Source organism: Eleginops maclovinus, chromosome 24, assembly GCF_036324505.1.
Source record: "Eleginops maclovinus isolate JMC-PN-2008 ecotype Puerto Natales chromosome 24, JC_Emac_rtc_rv5, whole genome shotgun sequence".
NCBI classification, from domain to species: Eukaryota; Metazoa; Chordata; class Actinopteri; order Perciformes; family Eleginopidae; genus Eleginops; species Eleginops maclovinus.
Genome location: NC_086372.1, coordinates 7,181,460 through 7,201,796, shown reverse-complemented (window position 1 = coordinate 7,201,796; position 20,337 = coordinate 7,181,460). Strand labels below are relative to the sequence as shown.

General features: G+C 40.5%; 1 protein-coding gene across 2 annotated transcripts in view; it reads right to left on the bottom strand.

Moving 5' to 3' along the window:
- The window catches only part of LOC134861074 (interleukin-1 receptor accessory protein-like 1), a 170,973-nt gene extending 165,482 nt beyond the window's left edge, over positions 1-5,491 (bottom strand). For both annotated transcript variants that reach the window (XM_063878080.1, XM_063878081.1), the window contains exon 1: positions 5,073-5,491. The gene's annotated coding sequence lies outside the window, so the exon portion shown is untranslated. The remainder of the gene's footprint in view (positions 1-5,072) is intronic.
- Between the last annotated feature and the right edge of the window lie 14,846 nt (positions 5,492-20,337).

The window sequence follows — 20,337 nt, the reverse complement described above, 5'->3', positions numbered from 1 at the left end:
GGGGGGGGGGGGGGACTAGGAAAGGAGGCACACAAGCAAACCCCCCCTCAGTTGTAATGCAAAGTATGTCTTAGCCATATAAGGTTATTACCATCATTAACCAAAGTGGGGATTGGATTATTACTGGAATTGCCATGTTTGAATATATATATATATATATATATATATATATAGATAGAGAGGGTGTTCAGCCATGCATTTAACTGAACTGGGTCAAACTGGATATATTTATTAATGTTGGTTTTAGTTTTCACTTAATACAGTAAGTAGGGCTATAAACAGCAGACTATCAAAGAGTCAGTTCACTAAAGATTGGCACATTGCCTCCTTATTCACTCAATGACATTTCCTCACAAATACAAAGACGTTTCTCCCCAAAAACTTGGACAGCAATGCAGAGGATCATCAACGAGCAAAGCACGGCATCGGCCAATCAAATGTGTGCATTGCAGGTACAAGGAAACCCATGGCAGGCAAAGCGATGGATTAAACGCTTAATATACAAAACAGATGAGTAAGATTTTTGCATGCTGATTAATCATCATTTGAGTCACATGACATTGGTCTATGGTTTTATTTTCGGATCGAGCTTCTGTCTGAATGGTTCCATCTTGTGTTATATATGTACAGATTAGCTTTAATATAAATGTTGCCATGGGTTTCATACTGTATGTAGTGGCTAATGACAAATGAAGAACTGCTAATGAAGCGCTTCTTGATTTCACTCACTATTAATCCCTTGGCGTCACTGTTCTATTTTCAGGCTCAGAAGGGATGTTACCTACAGAGGCTACACATGTATACTCACTTGTGCAAACAGCCTGTGTTCGGAGATATTTACAATACTTGTAAAATACCCTGAAAATCTAACCACCAGTCACTTAAACCACAGGTCAAAATGTGGATAAAGATTGCTGGTTCATAACATTAAAAAAAATCTTCTTCAGTGGTGCAAGTCAGCCTGCAAATGCATTAGCTTGCAGAGCCCCCCCCCCCCGCTAAACGTCATTTGTGTGACTTTTTTTTATCTCTGCGACAACGTATGGAATGTCACAACAAAGCCTTCATGAATGAGTAGGCACAGATCCGATGAAGAGAGGAGGGGAAATGGGAGGAAAAATGGCTCATTTTGCTTCCCCTGGCATGCCATTTCCATTCTCTATCCACATCTCTCTAAGAAAGACATCTAAGAACACATCAACTTCATCTTTCTACGCTGGATGGGCCTCTGAGGATCACCTCCAGACATGCCAAGATGACACTGGGCCTGAATGAAAAGGATGAGAATGGGCTTCTTATACCACTGCCTTAAAAGAAAAGAAAAATAAAATTCATTCACTTTTCATTTCACTCGCCCCCTAGCGAAGAGAAATACTGAATATTGAGGTAATTGATAATTTCTTAGATGGCCTTTTCATCAGAGGGAGAGCAACACAAGACCTCTTTTTTTTTTCATTTAGCTGTGTTACCATTGACCAGCACAACATTTTATTCTCCAGGGCGTGTGGCTGACCCTGAGTCCTTTATGTTCCACACACACACACACACACACACACACACACACACACACACACACACACACACACACACACACACACACACACACACACACACACACACACACACACACACACACACACACACACACACACACACACACACACACACACACACACTTTTTTTTCAAGAGCAATGCAAAGAGACCATTACCATGGTTTTATTGTAGTATTAAGCATTACTCTGTTTGGATGGGAATGCCATTACATGCAGGAAGGGAATAAAGAAAGTATTTGAGCAGCAGATGCTCAGTTCACATCCATACATGAAGGCATTCAGATCAAGGTCTCAAAAGTAAGTGGACCATGAAAATGATTTGCAGAGGAAGACCATTCTTATTGATACACCCTCTGATGAATAACAGCAGGGGAGGGCACATAGAGAGAGCTGTAGGGCCACCAATTATATAAGGGGGGGGGGGGCTAGTCTCACCCCAGTGAGTAATCATGATTACTATATATTTTCTGAAAGGACAAAGATAGCTTTTGAAGGGGCTGACATTACCTAGAGGGGTTATACAGTATAAATGCAAATAATAACATCTCTCAAAGGCTGATGTACCTGAGAGGGGTAAAGCTACCTGAGGTCCACCAGTAAAGGATTCATAAATGGTTTATCCAAATATATATAGAAAAATAATCAGATTTTATATAAATTAATGGTATATTTAAGAATAATTTGGCCAACTCTTTCCATAATGAATGCACACTATCAAAATTGACAGTAGAAAAAACAGCTCTAAGGCAGCAGGGCTAGTTTATTTCAGATAAAAAGAAATACACAAGTAAGAAAAAAAAGTGCCTTAAACCTGTGTTACACAAGGACTTTTAAGAAAAGTATACTGGTAGAAAGAACTTAAGTTTTAAAGCTACAAAAGGAAACTCCCTCTGCTGGGAACTTTCGGATTTTAGCCTTTCCAGACCATTTACATGCACAAAAAACTATATAAAACACATTACAGGAAAAGGGAAAACCCCAAAAAGCTGTATTGGGCCCCTTTATTTTTGATAGTGAATGACACAACCTAGTTTAACTTGTGTAACTAAATGTGAGGTGTGTGATTGGGATGGGGTCATGAATGGAGAAAGGCCTAAAGCCACTGCTTTAAAAACAAGGTGGCTTACTATAATATCGGACAGCTTAGTTAAAACACTGAGTGGAAAATTGGAATCCAGAAAGGACAAATAGATTTAAATGTTGGTGTTCGCCCTCATGATTCTTTTTTATGTGCAGAGCAACTCGGCTAGACATATTGTAATCTACCTGATCTACCATACGTGTCAATTCATGACATGATGTCTGCAACAAAAACAAATAGCTTGGAATCAGATCGATACTCTATGATTGTAATGAAAATGGAACAAGGCATGGGGAAAGAGGAATCTCATCTTCACAGGAATTGGATTTTCAAAAGATTTAACTGAGAGCATGTGTGTTATGCATGTGGTCCACAACAGTCAATAAGTCTGCACAGAAGTCAGAATGGAGGGTGGTCCTGCTGATTTTGCACACATGCACATGGCCCGCCAACACACACATGCACAAACACACAATCTGGATCACCTCTGGGTATTTCGATTTCCCCTTGTAGTCTTATTAATGTAATTTAATATCCATGATTGAGGTGGCCCCTTTCAACATTCTTCCTCACAAATCTTCATCAATTGCTCCAATCACTCCTCACACAGAGCCAATATTGCACGGCGAGACAACCCTTATTTCCCCGCTATATTAATGAACTCTTTCATTTGAAAGCCTCTGACTGCCTGGCCCCTTGATTGCAAAGCCAAGGTCAATAGGTATTGGTGACAGCTCCTTGAAAATTAAAAGTATCAATCAAGACAGGAAGGGGAGAAAGCTTGTGATGACTTCAGATACGTCTGTCTGCCAGAGTGCATTGTAAGCCAAATGGAAACAATGGATATTAGCAAATAGATGTATTAGAGTGCAATTTGAGTAACTAATGGTACTGAGAGGGATGTTAATTAATAATTAAATTTTATTAAGAGCATTCCCATATGCTGTCAGAGTAAAAAATGAGTTTAAACACTGATTAAGTAGAAAAAATGTGACTTAAAATTACCCCGCCAATAAGACAGCGACTTTAATGGTGCATTAAGATGCCCTTTAAATCTACACTTAATTTATCAGGCAGCAGAAGAGGAATTGAATGCCGCTGGGTAAACCGGCATAAAAAAAGTGTGCCAATGCTGGATGACATAATCTCTGTCTAAATCAATTTCTGTGTGAGAGCACTCGACTCAGCTCAATATGTAGCTGCAGGGCTCACGTTAAGTGGCCACTGCCACTTACCTATAAATTCATGTGCTGCTGGTTGCTCCTGTGGCAAAGCTTAACCCCTGGTATTCGCGATAAATAAAAATGATATTAAAATAGCATCATAAAACCAAAGAATATATCACCTACAGCAGAAGTAGTCAAGAAGAATATGAATTGCAGACCAAGAATACTTCAGAGCAGTGGTAATGGAGCAGAAATGTGACAAACCTTAGGAGGTGATTGTTTGTAACAGATTAACAGAAAAACGTGGAAAAACGAGCAGCTCTCTGACAGTCGTTGCTGGATAAATGGGTGAGTTGCAAGTCACAAGGCTACAGTACCTTGTGTAAATCAAATGTAGTGGGTGAAGGACAAAAAGAAAAGAACTCCCCCATTTTGTTAAATCAGCATCTGCTCTAACTTTACAGCAGTATCATTTCCAAATTCCCAAATATGTTTATGGCAAACTCCAGTCTGATCCAAGCCAGAGTGGAGCTCCAACATCCATCTGGGCAATCTTAGGCCATCATCCACCCAAGCATGAGAGGGAAGCAGGGGACGGGAGAGGAAATACTAGCAAACACCGAGGCAGAGAGCTGACTCGTCAAGCAATCACTCAGCAGAAATAATTTGAAATAACTAAGCCTGGGCTCTGCTCGACACCCCTTCTCTGACACGCGTGCATGTGCACGTGCACACATTCACAAACACCCACGGACACACACTCCTAAAATCGCGCACTTTCCACAGGCGCTCATACACACAAATACACAACATTGCTGACGCACCGGAGCGACACGCAAATGCCAGTATTACTGCACATTTAACGTCGAGGGGGGGGGGGGGGAAATCGCCGTTAAATTAACAGCCCGTATCCACTGACAACACTGTAATCGCTGTGCTTGGATAATTTACTAGAGAATACAGACGACTTCAGCAGTCCACTCCAGTGTCGTAGCCTACTGCAGCCGTGAGAGCTTCCCTATAACATCCACTGAGCTGAGGAGGCTGCATCTGCAACTAAAGCAAAAGGAGCCACTGGGATTTATGAGGGGTAAACATTCCAAATGTGCATTTAAGTGCCGCATATTTGGAAGAACCTGAATCCGTTTGTAATATCAGCATAATCCAAACGGATCGTTAGTGAAAAACTGGTTAAAGCATATCTACAGAAATCAGCACGGCCATCAAACCAACTTTGGAAACGTATAAACCAAAACATACATTGAACTTACCCACAAGCAGTTTCCAAAAGATAGCGTACACTCTGCTGTCAGTTCCGATAGCCCCACACCATCACGGTGTATCAGAATATGTTCTGGTCTACAGAGTAAAGCAGTAACGTTTGAAAAGAAAAAAAAAAAATCACAAGGAATCCCGTGCGGTGAAATAGTCCACTTCTCCAACAAAAAAAACGCAGCGTCTATCCCAAAATTACATATTGCCAGGCTTGACTGGTGCAAATCGGAGCACAAAAACACCTGCAACCGGTCACTTTGAAACAGCAGGAGAGGAGAAAATGAAGAAAATCATGACAGTGATTAGGGGAATGGTCGAAAGAATCAATGGAGGGTAATATCAGAGGAGGCAATTAGTCTGATGATCCTCTTAAATCAGTTAGCCGCTCACAGCCCGGCAGGTGAGCACCGCTTTCAGCAGGACGACACGAGCGCAAATTTCCAAAGTGATGTGCAGAAAAAGACACATCGGATGCCGTCTCTCTCTTTCTCGCTCTCCTCCGCTCTCTCAAAGTGCAGCGAGAAGTCAGCATGAGTGGAACAAAAGACAGCACAGGAAACAAGGGCTTCAAAATAAAAGCGCGCAATCTGTAGTCAACTATAATGATTTAGTTTGCTATTTACAGACGCTACAAGGCAACAAATGCCGCTTCATTTCTAGTCCAGCCTGTTCATATGTCACATTTCCCGTTTACACAGCTTATTGTATTACCTTTCCTGAGTCCTGTGCTCATTATCATGCATAGCTTTTATTTTTGAAGGAAACATCAGAGTGGTTGTTTGGTTATTTTATCTGGCTTGACCTGGTACCAATGCGAACGCTCCAGTGTGAGCTGCGTTCCTCTGGAGTCTCCATCCTCTACATTGCGCAATGAGTGAAACCTTCCCAATGAACGCACATGAGGAAAATCAATCCTCATTAAGCGCCTGTTTTCGAGAAAATAAATTAGCATGAAGGAATCACTTTGACTTGGTTACACAGAGGATATAGAGGGCTGGATGGGGCAGGCAGCTTTAATGGAGTGCAGCATAAGTTTGAGGCCAAACGCACTACCGCCCGATGGAGATAACAGAAAGGGCTGAAATGCAAAAAATAGTCTTAAACTTACCAAGTCGATGTAAATGTTATGATTGCATAAAGGAAGTGAAATATGAGGCAATATACAGATTTTTCTTTAAAACAGTTGTATCTAAATGTACATTTTATAATGGTTTTCTATTGCACTTTGAATTGTATATATTCAAATTCCCCAATCAATTTATAATCAAAGAACATACAGTAAATAATTACATAATAGCGTCTTAAGCACAATTATTCGACATTATTGATATTTGTAAGTCAATTGATCCCTCAATTCTAGTCAAGTTGAACTTATATTTCTTGCAAAATTTAGCGTGACATAAAGTGAAAACAAATGGTCCAGTGGTACAGTTTATTGAAAATTTAAAAGTAACTATTGTGGAATAATATAAAGGTAACAACGCCAATTCAAATCACATTCAATTATGAACAGTATAAACAGTTGACCTTACAAAAACCAGACCTTCACTTTAAAACAGAAAATGGTTCAAATGCTTTTGTCCATAAGCACAAAAAATGTTCTCCTTTTCTGCTTCTGCTGGGTTTATAAAGGCAATCATCACTTCTTAATCAAACACAATTCTCCAATTTAACAGACACATATAGAAGCCATTGTGTTAACATGTATCACTAGATGAATGTGATACGGCCACTGAAAAGGCTGAGAAGGATTTCAGGTTGCACGATAATATTTATGAGTAACGAAGGACTCACATCACACAGGGCATGAGACAAATGCCAGTCTCGCTTTTATTCCTCGATTGCAAAGGTGTGTTACAGATTAAAGGCTGCTAGGTGTCGGAGAGCCCGGCTGTAGAAAATGGACTCGTTTGATTTCCCCCTCACTGGGCTACCCCTGTCAAGACTTTGGCCTCTGGCACAGCGCTTCTGTGAGTCGAATTTCGATGAGGGGAGGGCTTTGAGAAGGAGGAAAAACCACCCTCCTCTGACTGAAATGTGCACTTGTGAGCTTTCTTTGTCATACGCAGACCCTGATGTGAATAGGGATTTCTGGACAAACACGGCATTGATTCGTCGTTCCATCGGAGGTTGCCGTCTGCAAATGGCCTCAACTCAATCAACTGTGGTTAGTGTGCAACTTTGAGGACAAATGTCCAGTGAGGGATGATTGTTTGCTGCATATTTCAGGCTTTTTGTGATTGGAATAGTGATTCTTCTTTTCAGTGGATTTGCTCAGTTCTGCTCCTCCATGGGTTAACGGTAAAACCCAATTAAAAAAGTAAAAACACATCATCACTGCGTTCAAAACAAGGTTGTTATCTCACCTTCTCAAAAGCTGACAATTTAGAAAAAATATATAGTTTTCAACCTGACAACAATGCATTAGGCTGTTCAAATTAAAGACACATCTGCTGATGTACTGTATGGAAAACATGTCAGAGGTTCTTTTTTAAATGAGTAACTACATGGAGGTGTAACTAATGTGAAACTCTAAAAGTTGAAGTTGAACTAATTTGAACTTAGGTTAGTCTTGCAAGATTTTAAAATTGAATAAATAAAGTAACAACAGCCTTCACAGGACTTTACATTTAAGTTAAATGAAGTGTCAGTATCTGCAGCAGAATATCTTGAAAGTATAAATTAGTAATTTAAAAGTTATTTCGTGTGAAGTGTAGTCTTTGAGCGACGAGATGAGAGGAAAATGTTCTTGAAGCATCTTATCTAACAACTCAAAGCAAAAATATCGGCAGGACTAAGGCAATGTTTCATCCACCATATTGTCAATAAACAATGCTACAAAATTTCTTGTCCAATCACAACAGAGCCCAGCTAACCAATCAGAGCAGACTGGACTCTGGTTTCAGACAGAGGGTGAGCTTTTTGAACATAAAAGCATGGAAACATTTCACAGTAGAGACACAAAATACTTAAAATGTGCTTATGGCCCCTTTAGGTAACCATTTTATGATATAAGCATCTAAACCCAACATTTATACAGTAGTTATGGAAGTTATGTTGTGCATAACTACAGCATTTTCAAGTTAAAAAAAAAATGTGATATCTTTCTTTTTGGTTAAATTAACTAAGGATAATAAAGACGTACTGCAAGAAACACTAAACACGCTCAGCCATATGTCCCTGCCCCGCTCCCTCAGCTGCTTTTTCTGAACCTCGTTTGGACTGGGAGTAATAATCAGACATTACTTTGTGAGAAGGGTTGTTTTCTGGGAAGGCTACAAATTTAATTGGGGTAATGAGGCCACTGGAGGAAGCCTCGAAGCCTTTCTCCAATTACTGCCTACTGAAACACAGAGTACCAAAAGGACTGAGCAGAAAACATCTCAACATGTCATACCACACAGACTAACAAAGCGTGACCCTTCCTATTAAACCAATACCCATGTTTTAATTTGTTCCTATGGTTAAATAACAGTAGCGAAGACACTAGAAGCAAATAAAAACTTTTTTAGCCTCAGAGTCCGACTGCATTCACATACTTTGTCAAATACCTCTAATTACAGGGAATTTCATCTGTAGGAAACATGTCTTCAAGTAGATAATTTGTGACAATAAACTGATACAATATCTCTTGCAGGGATGCATGTGTATGTGTTTTTGGGGTGATGTCATCACGCAGCTGATGCATTACTCACCGCTCATCTTCAATTCAGTTCAGATCCGATCAGAGCAGATTTAATGAGATACGACTTGACATAAGTTGGAAAGTGATACCAGAGTCCTCGGCGCTGCTGATGCTGCTGATGATGCACTTGTTTCGGACAACCGTGGGGAGACAGCACCATTTGTTTTTATCACTAAAGTGTTTAAAGAAATAGTAACAGCTATATCCAATAGCTTTGTGTTTATATAATACTGCCCCACGTGCATCCAAAATCCTATTTTTTTAAAACAAATATGAGTAGATTATTGATTAACAGAGACTTCTTAGATGAGCAGTGTAGTTAAAGGGGCCCTATTATGCTTTTAAGGCTTTTCCCTTGTGTGTTATATAAGTTTGTGTGCACGTAAATGGTCTGGGAAGGCTAAAATCCAAAAGGGAGCAAAAAATGAGCAACAGATGGCCGCTTTAACCTGCAAAAACAATATTGTGGACACACAAAGTGGCGAGCAGATTGTGTTTCTATATGTTTCCTACAGCAGGGGAGGGAATCCAGCACATGGCGGTGAATCCCTGCGATGTCAAACAAAGCATGATGGACATTGATTTTTCCGACAGTAGAAATCTCTGTGTCATGTTAGCTGTGGGATTATGTTTATTTCATACTGAATGGTTCATTCAACAGGGGAGATGGGCATTCATTTTACGTTTGTTTTTGTTTTTTGTTGAGCTTCCTTACTGCCTCTAATGTTTGGCCATTTTAGCAAACGTCTCTAAATCGACAAAAAGACACACACTCAGTGGTGTGCAACAAAATCCCACCTGGTTCTTTCTAACAGCTTTCTTTCTTGCATTATGTAAGCAAGAAGAAGTCACTGAACCGACTACCTACTTTCCTAAAATAAACAGTTGCATGCCCCAGCAGAGGCACGTCTGGTTGCAGATATTTTTATAGCCCTCATGGCCTACATCTGACTGCTCAAAATGCTAATTCTTGTCAGGAAGGCACTATTGACTCTTGAGCTTGTCTAAGTGGTCTTGCATCACTTGCCGATACAAACTCAAAAAGGAGGGAATTTGGGGTCAAATACCCTCGACTTGCACTGCATACAAATATGTGGATCTCTGTTCTCTTTAAATCATGACCAACCTGCTCAACTTAGAAAAAACTTCACTTTAAAATGCCTGAATAGACCGGACCTGACCCAGAATTACAATTTTGTAATGTAAAAATGTGTGGCATGTGGACGATAAAAAGTATCCAGTATAAATATATTCTAAACAAATGTGTCATATTTTGACAAACACAGAAAATCCAGTTAATGCAAAGAAAATAATACAAACAGCATTCCTAGACATTGGCAGCCCTCATAATGTTTTGATGATGCAGCCCAAGAAGAAAATTAGGCCCTACACATCCTGCTGAACAAAATGGATGTCATCATTATACCAAAATCCAATGTAAAAATCCCATTGCTTTCTGACGCGATGCTAACTTCCGGGCCGGCCTACAAAAATACGTCATAACTGCACCACTCGCTTCATCTATATGGGTCACAACTTCAAAGCAAGCCTATCCTGGTGTTTGTTTGTTTAAAGAAATGTGAATGCGGCAGGTCTGATCCAACCCCAATGTCCTGTGCGTCTCCCTGAAATGTTGTCTAGGGGGGTAATAGAGTGATGCGAATAATAAGTCATTCCTGGTGAGCTCAGTAAGGCTTTGTAGTGGTAACCAGGCTATCAAGGCCCTGCACTTTGATTTATAAATGATGCATCAAGAGGTCCAATCAGCACGCTGAAACAAAAAGGCTCAGTGCCTTCATATGGACATCGCTCTTCACTTAATGAATGGAAATAGACCCAGGTGGTCCACATGTGCTTGATGTCAAACCTTAGATCATATTTGAAGTGCGTACCTCAGGATGAAACGATAAATATTCATTAATTCCAACAACACAGCAATGAGCTGGAGTGCTTAATATGGATTGTAATGCATATTGGGGCACTATAAATCTGAATTAATCCCAGCAAAACTCAGTAAACGCTATATTGTTACACGATAAGAATAGTGTGGGACTCTCATGTAACTAATAAATGACCATTGAAGCTGCGGACTTGTAAAACGCATGATGCCTCCCACATAGCTTGTCGCTCAGTGGGAGTGCCATGCTCTCTTCCAAGTGAGTGAGGTATAGGATTATCTAATTTAAGATATTACGCAGGGCATACATCACCCGGTGAGACTGTCAAAGATGAGTAAGAGCCATTGGTTTGTGTTGGTATGAAAACCAGGAGGCTGGTACATTACTCAGTCTATTTTGGGAATGCCTTGCTGTAAAATTTGTCTGCTTTGAAATGGTGACCGTATTGTAAGAGATTTATGTCCCACTGTATGTTTTCAGAGCCCAAATCCTGATAATACTGTTTATGAATATACACTGCCCGGCCAAAAAAAAGGTCACCACCTGATTTAACTAAGCAAATAGGTAAGAGCCTCCCATTGGGTAATTACTGAATGGGTGATTATGTTTCAGCTGGCAACAATTGCTGTTATTTAACCTTACTGATGCAGTGAGTAGCTTCTCATTTGTTAAACAGTCTTGTCGAAAGACATATCCTGTGGTCGTGGAAAAGATGTTCATCTGTTTCAGAAGGGTCAAATTATTGGCATGCATCAACCAGAGAAAACATCTAAGGAGATTGCTGAAACTACTAAAATCAGGTTGAGAACTGTCCAACGCATTATTAAAAACTGGAAGAACAGGGGGGAAACATCATCTTCGAGGAAGGAATGTGGTCGGAAAAAAATCTTGAATGATCGTGATCGGCGATCACTTAAACATTTGGTGAAATCAAATCGTAGAAAAACAACAGTAGAACTCATGGCTATGTTTAATAGTGAAAGTAAGAGCATTTACACATGCACAATATTAAGGGAATTCTAGGGATTGGGACTAAACAGCTGTGTAGCCGTAAGAAAACCACTTTTCAGTGAGGCTAATCGGAAAAAAACGGCTTCAATTTGCTAGGGAGCACAAAGATTGGACTCTGGAGCAATGAAAGAAGGTCATGTGGTCTGATGAGTCCAGATTTACCCTGTTCCAGAGTGATGGGCGCATCAGGGTAAGAAGAGAGGCGGCTGAAGTGATGCACCCATCATGCCTAGTGCCTACTGTACAAGCCTGTGGGGGCAGTGCTATGATCTGGGGTTGCTGCAGTTGGTCTGGTCTAGGTTCAGGCAACGTTATGTGCCCAAAGAATGAGGTCAGGCTGACTACCTGAATATACGGAATGACCAGGTTATTCCATCAATGGATTTTTTTCTTCTCCGATGGCACAGGGCATGTTCCAAGATGACAATAACAGGATCCATTGGGCTCAAATTAAATTCAAATTTTAACACATGGATTGGCCACCACAGAGTCCAGACATGAACCCGATTGAGAATCTTTAGGATGTGCTGGAGAAGACTTTGCGCAGTGGTCCGAATCTCCCGTCATTAATACAAGATCTTGGCGAAAACATTAGTGAAACTCTGGACAGAAATAAATGTTGTGACATTGCAGAAGCTTGTGGAAACGATGCCACAGCGAATGTAATCAAAGCTAAAGGTGGTCCAACAAAATATTAGAGTGTGTGGCCTTTTTTTGGGCCAGGCAGTGTAGTTAGGAAGGTTAAAAGGGCCCAATTCGACACATTTTCAGGTTCATATTTGTATTTTGTGCATCTACTGGGACATGTTTACATACTTAAATGTTGAGAAAGATATTTTTTTCCCCCTCATACGGCCTCTGCTGCAGCACCTCTTTTTACTCTCTGTCTAAAACCAGAACCCAGTCTGCTGTAATTGGTTAGTTGGCCGGCTCTGTTGTGATTGATCAACTACTTAGAGATGTCTCCCCCCTTAGCCTATCACGGATGTGTTGTGCGCCAGCCAATAAAAGCGCAACCATCACATTTCAGCCTTTGCAGATCATTTACATGCACACAAACCTACATAACCAACTACAGGAAAGGGAAAACCCCCCAAAAGCACAACAGGACCCCTTTAACCCTGCCTCCAGGAAGCTTTCTTTAATTTCTTTTTTTTAGTAAAGAAAAAAAACAATTAAAGAAAAATATCACATGTTTTTTTACTACACAACAGTATGGTTTTAACCCGCTGCCCTTGAAATAGACAGATCGAGCTTTCAATAGCAGAACAAAGCATTTCACCACAAATCCCCGGGCTATGATTACGGATAAGACTTCCCTCAGGCAATCCAAATGAAGGGCAGATGATGAAGAGAAACTTAGCATGTGGTCCAACTATGGGCCAAGTAATTGGTTACAAAGCCAGATAGAAAAGCCTGCCTTCTTTGTATACATATGTTAAAGCACCATATGTACACATAAATAAACAGAACGATTGGCAGATTTGGCATTGCCAGTCCCTATTGTCCGCATTGAGAATGACTCTATTCATCACTCTATCGCAGCTCTGGGCAGAAAATGGCGATCAGTCTCTGATGGCATGTAGCACAGCTTTGGAGAGCCATCACGCTAAAGGCCAGGTTTGTTTGAAGTTCGCTTTGCAATGCATCAGTGGCGATGACCTAGATTTCCTATCTCTCGTTCCTCTAAGAGTGCAGGGAGAGACAGCCTCGTTTCAGCCCTTTCCATCTTCTAACTATGTCAGCTTGCCTGTAAACATTTGGCACGGAGTCACATCGCTGCGTCTCCCCGCAGACAACACCCCTTTCCTGGTGTCAACTCTCGACTCCCCGAGTGTTTGCCCCCTTGCAGCAGAGCTAAGCTAAATGAAAGGGAGATATAGTGCTGGATGATATAAAACAAACAAATGATGCAACGGATTGCATAAGCGAGGGCAAGTCCTCACTTTCAAAGTCTTTTGGAGAAAATAATTGGGATTAAAAAATAATGACTAGTACAGGCTTATCTGTTTTTCAAGATAGTGCACAAAATTAAACATTTGGAGAAGAGATTTAGGTCATCATGTTCCTGCTTTTTTGGCTAGAAGCGTGCATGGCGGCTAAACTTCCTGCAGCAAAAGACTACTACTCCAGATGTATTAAAACAAAACCCAGGTTAAACCCCAGGTGAACCATGGGCTCAGTAACATGGTGTCTGATTCCCTGTCCTCACATCTTCCAGACTGCAGTCCTACTCTGCTTTCTTGGTGTGTTTGAGACAAAAACTTCAAGAAATGCTGAATACAAAAACTGTTTTGCAGCCAGCCTGTTGGCTCTGAAGCTTATGTTGATCATATGTAAAAGCAGCAGCTTAAAAGGATCTTTACCTCCTTTTCCTTGCATCCCTTCTTCCTGTCCTCTGTCCTTACCACACAGCCAGAGATGGTGCACCGGAGTGAAAGCTGAAGAAAAACATTAAAAACCGCTTCAGCTCAACAGCAGATTCAACCAGCCACATTTTTAATTATGCATGCTGCACAGCATTACATCGCCCTGTCAGTCAGAGAAATTGCGCCCTCTTCGCCATTCCTGCTCGATTCTTTTGTTGGTTTCCTGGGTGACCGTGTAATCTGAAATCATTAGACATGTACAGTAAGCTAGCTGCAGGTGATTTGTTCCAAAATAACCTAATCCTGCAACACCAACTGCAAAAACTACCCCTCGCTGTGTTGTAATTACCAATAGAGAAGAAAAAAAAGCAGGTTTGAACGACTCTGTCAGACCTCAGGAAGCCAGTGGTGTGTCTCAGGAGTGCAGCTAATTAATGTTCTTTCATGGAAAATCAACCGCACACTGTAGGCTTGTGTGTGGGATTGAATTTTGGCTCGAATCCTGGCTATTGTGCTCTTTCAGCTCTGCTTCTTAATATCCTGTGTGTGCAGTAGCAAGTGCACATTTAAAAAAACACCGACACACACACACACACACACACACGGCTTCCTCACAGCAAATGAAAAGGCACCAATTAAACATTTTGAAAGCAGTGGAGTTTGACCTACAACCGACGTACGTTACAGGTTTTTTACACTCATCCATTGTCTTTCTGATTTGTACGACAAATACCTTTATGTTTGTCTGTAGCACACTACCCTTTGTGATTAATATCATGTTTTTTTAAGCTCTTGTTTTTATGTTTGGTACCTGTTGGTTACCCAGTAATTTTGATTCTGATCGATAGCATAAAGGTCGAAGTGATTGTTGTGTTGACATGAATCAAATGACCTTCACTGCAATAACTCTAGTACAACTTATCCACCAGTGGTTCAAAGGATAGGTGGTATCAGAGAGTGCACTAGGCCTGAGGCTCTAATGCAGCTGCACACACCTTCCAACTGTAAAAATATCAGTGGTGGTGGAAACTTCTGAAGCAATGGAGACGAAACAGAGAGACGCTGGAGAGCAGGAACTTGATGGCAAAACCAATTCGGAAGATCTCGACAATAGGAAGAGGTTTTAACTAGTTCCAAATGGGTAATCAACATTCTTCAAGCGCCAGACTAAACAAGATCAGACAATACGTTTAACTTAAACTGTCATCTAGGTCACAGATAAGGTGTTTACCCGAGCAAAGTGGGCCAGAAGGAGGAAGGAGACAACTGGCTAATTTGAAAACAAGCAGTACACAAGCAGCTGTGAGGAGACCAATGGTCACGTGTATGAAGACGTCGCAGGCCTGTGCGAAAGGTTACAAGCTTACACAAAATATTCACTAACAGTTACCAGGAAAAAAAAACAAGATAAAATATTATCCTGCAGAATAGCTAGTCAGGACATTCTGCAAAACCTAGAATATTGTTGCTTTTAACCGGTCAGTACAAACTGTGCATAAGAAAAACTGCTGTGCTAGGATGTAAGCTTGTTAAGCCAGGAATGAATCTCTGCAGAGACATCCAGTTAAATATTTCATCTTAGTTTGTGCCACAGTCGGATGAGGCTCTCGCAATAAAGCATCATTCCACAGAAAATGTGTCATGATCAAGAACAGATAAAGCATGTTCCTCTTATCCCTGATCTTCTAGGAGATAGCACTAAAATCTGACGCTTATCAAAACTGAAATCCCTGACACGAGTCCCAATTTCTCTAGTGTAATCATCTTTTTTTAAGGATTTTGGGTTAGTAATTACAGACAAGTGTTGGAAACAAGCCATCAATAATAAATACTGTTGAGTTTTGAAGACATGCCCACAATCCTGAGGAGCATATTTTGGAAATATGGTTGAAAAAATAGCATTATATTCTCTCTTACCTTTACTTTGCTTTAGTATAACTTCAGTTTATTCTCCGTAGTTTACGTCCGGAAATTAGTGACATCACTACTACAGGCAGTATAAGAAAAACTAAGACCTTTTTGAACACTGAAGCATGGAGACATGTCAGAATCTCTATCAAACCCACCCTTTATAACTGGTGCTCCTCTATCATTAGCCCACTACAGTTCACTTAAAGGTAATGGCTAAGTGTTTGTTATAAAATGCCACAGCTTCTAATTGTATAGCGTTGTGTCATTTCTAAAGAACTAGCCTAAGCAAGAGTGAATGATATACTTCTGAAACAAAATCATAAAAGCTGCAGCACTTTATGTGCTAATGGCAACTTTTATCAGATTCAGACAAATGGATTTAAGGTCAATGTTCCTCTAGCAGGTCTTAATAAGCTTTGAAAAAGCTTTTAGATTGACTGCAGTCCTTTATTAGTGGTTTTCACTACTCCTAAATATTAAATACATGTAATTGCCATGCTCTTTACAGTTTAATGCCTTAATGAATCCTGAGTGTGTGCTGGTTGAATGGCATGCAACAGACAGTTGTCAGGAATATCTCGCTCGGCTTAAATCACACGAGGACAGGGTTAGCACTTCGTTTCCAGGGAGACTGGCAAAATCAATACTCCATGAGCAGAAACGGAGTGCTTGTCATACAGTGATTGGAGCCATCTTCAATATACTGTACATGAACTCAGCCACAGCTGAGAAATATCTTGGTTATTGCTAGCAAACATGGTGGTGACTGCATGCTAACAACACGTTTGTAGCATTCAGGCATGACCTCATTCTGTCGAGTTGTCTGCTTTTTGAGGTTTTCCCTCTCCTGTAGTGTGTCATATCGGTTCGTGTGCATGTAAATGGTCTTCAAATGCTAAAATCCCTGTGTTCCCTCCAATGGGAGTTATCTCCTGCACACTGAAACACCTCCATTGAACTTTTTACTTCAGAAACATGGTTACATCACTATATAACATTTGTGCTTCTTTTGGCTAGCACTACAACACATTGTACATAATAGACGACGGGGATGGACATCTCTAAGCGATGGACCAATCGCAACAGAGCTGGCCAGCTAACCAATCAGAGCAGACTGGGCTCTGGTTTCAGACAGAGGGTGAAAAGAGCGCAGTATGAGAATAATAAAGAGCTTTTTGAACATTAAAGCATGGCGACATATCACAGTAGATACACTAAATACAAATATGAACCTGAAAATGAGCATATGTCCTCTTTAAAACATATATCATTGCTCCTTAACTCATTACCATATTTTACATTATACCAGAGTTCTGCAACTACTTGTGTATAGGGCTGTCACTTTACGTTCGAGAATCGATTGTACAATCGATTGGACTGACCAACACACGTTTCGAAAACGAAAAGAGGGAATCGATTTTTACCAAATCACTTGTTTTTTTAACAAATAAAACATATTTTATTTCATTATGATTATTATAATAAACATAACTCACAAACAAGCAGAAAAGAAAATAATTCCGAAAGTGCAGTAGGCATTGCGAGGGCTAAAAAGTAAATTCCCACCAATTGTACGCACCGGAAACAGCCTGATAGTGTCAATCGGCTGCCACGGCTTAGTGTTTTGCCAAAAAATGGAGGGCAAAGGCGATCAATCTGCGCGACATGAGAGACGAGTGATACCCCATAATCATATGAGGAGTTCGATATGGAAGCACTTCGGATTTTGGCCAGAAGGCAAAACTATGGAGAAGGACAAAGTGGTATGCAAACTGTGCGATCGTGAGTTCCCATATCACAGCAGCACTGCAACTATGAGGGGGCATATGCAGACTCAGTATGTTCTGGTCCACTGTCTGTTGTGGGGAATGTAGCGTTCCTGCGTGTTGGCTAAGTGAAATATTTTCAACCTATTTTTATGTTAGCTAGTCGTCAAGTGAATTTTAAGTTTTATTTTCAAACTATTTAACAATCGCCTGTATGTGAAATTTGTTTCATATTTATAATGGTAAACACAGCCAGAAGCCTGCAGTAATGTTTTTCGTCATTGATGTTATGGCAGTCCATACTGCTTATTTCAAGAATGCTCCTGTTTGTTATACACGAACTTCATGCAATAAATAATCAGAAATGCTGACCTGTACGTCTCTTGCGCCCTCTTTACGTTAGTCCTAATGGCAGTGTGTTGGCCTTTATTTTGAAAATTGAAACGTAGACGTGGATAATCGATTCTACAGTCGATTCAATGAAAATGTAAGCCTAAAAAAATCGATTGTGATTTTTTTCAAAAAGTGACAGCCCTACTTGTGTGGCATACAAATTGCACACAAATATGATATAATATGCACAGGAAAGTTGAAATCAGTAGAAAAGAGCTCTTTGGCACAGTATACATACCTGAATGTAACATGGGCAGTGGGCCAGAGACTGAAACCAACTGAATAAGTATCAAGTGTCGACAGTTCAGTAATGTGACGAGTGAAAAATAGCCTCAGAGTTTCTGCAAGCAAGACACTTTCAAGCTATTAATACGGCTTGTAATGAGCTCTCTTTCCCAAAATAACATCTTAAACGTTATTAACTTCAATCAAAAGTGATCAAATGGTTCCACATTAGCTCGGAGCCATTAGCAGTTTTGGTACGAGGCCAAGCCGGGCCCATGGATTCCTTCCTTTAGCAGCGTCTGGGAAACAGCGCTCTGAAGCTTTTGTTATCTTTATTGTCATTTTGCTGACACAATTCCCCACTCAGCACAGGTACACAGATACGGCCCCAGATTTGTGGAAAGCATAGATGCCTTACAAAGCAATACCAGCCGCAGGAGTTCACAGGGGGGTGCGGCTCTAATGATTTAGTATCGGAAACTTTTTTCCAGGTTATTTTGAGGTAACTCAATTATGTTTTCAACCCAGAGCAATAAAGTTAATTTATCCCTGCAGGGCAATATTCATGTCAAGCATAACACATACAGTAAAACACAATCTAATACGCACAGGACGACAAGCAATAATCTTATAGTGAGTATTACTTCATTTTGAAGAGTTGCAATATTTTAGATCTTCTTGCTTATTGTGTATTAGCGTGATCTTCTCACACACACCAACAATGTACTTTAGAACATATGTTATGTCATCCAAAACACAAACTGCTGAAGCAATTATTGAATATTGCAAGACTTCACAGATCCACACCCGGATTGTGGGGGGTATACGGCAGCAGGTAGAATGCTTTGAACTTCAAAATGTGAAAGCGTGAGGATTTCCTCTGCCTCACATACTTGCTAGATACCATATTTACAACCGACCCGAACACGTTTTTCGCATGATGTACATCTTGCAGCATGTCCCCCGTGAAAGAAGATGAAAGGTTACATGGAAAACCTCTGTCAGATAACGCAAGGCGAGAGTGTGTGTGAGAATATCAGGAGGGCGCCTGCTGTGAACTAAAGGTAACAAGCTACATTATTCCAAAATGGGAAGAGGCTTGGCTCTAGCTATGCAAAATATCTCGCAAATGACTGCTGTAATGTGGACTCATGTGCAAATATTAACCTTGTGAGCTGTGTAAAGCCATATTCTTAATGGATTTTATTACACACCTCTTTAAAATGCTGCTTAATTTGCACTGCCTTATATTCTAATCAGCAGAATAATCACAAATCAATGCAGATGTCCGTGCTTATCAAAAACTTTAATTTCAGCACGGTCCAATTTCACCCGCTAAAAACCACTATCTGTTCCTTGTGTGAAGCACATGTGGTCAGACCGAGGAAGATGTCCGATCAATAATTCATTCTAGATTGAAGCAGACCTTGACAAAGCCTGAAAAAGGGGGAATTCTACATGAGAGGTTAAGCTGAAAAGGTGGGAAACTGAGTGGGTGAGAGGGGGAAAAAAATCACATAAATCATTGTGGCTGAAAGAGGAGAAACCACCAAGGAGACGCACATCACCCGGGATGATATATGTCTAAGGCATGATTTTATCAAAAGCAACTCCAGTTATCTGACAGGTGGCACTACATTCTTATTGAGACATATTAGAGAGGGTACACTACAAAAAACGTCCATCTTCCTGTAGTTTAAGAACAATATGTTCTTTGCACGAATAGAGAGTGTTATTTGAACTTGAAACGTCCATGCTATGTACCCCCTTTATTGTCCAAAAAGCTAGCCTGCTCCTTACACCATCCACCCTTATCATTGAGGTACCTTGTTTCCTTGCCAACCTGTTGAAATCAAACTAATAAAAGCAGCAGTTACTCGTGGTTCTACCATTGTTTCACAAATTGCATCAAAACACTGTCTCAGTCATCCACTTAAACTCTGCTAAGCTGCTTCATTTTCACAAGCTTTTTGCACATTTAATGCGCGAAAGTAACCAGGATG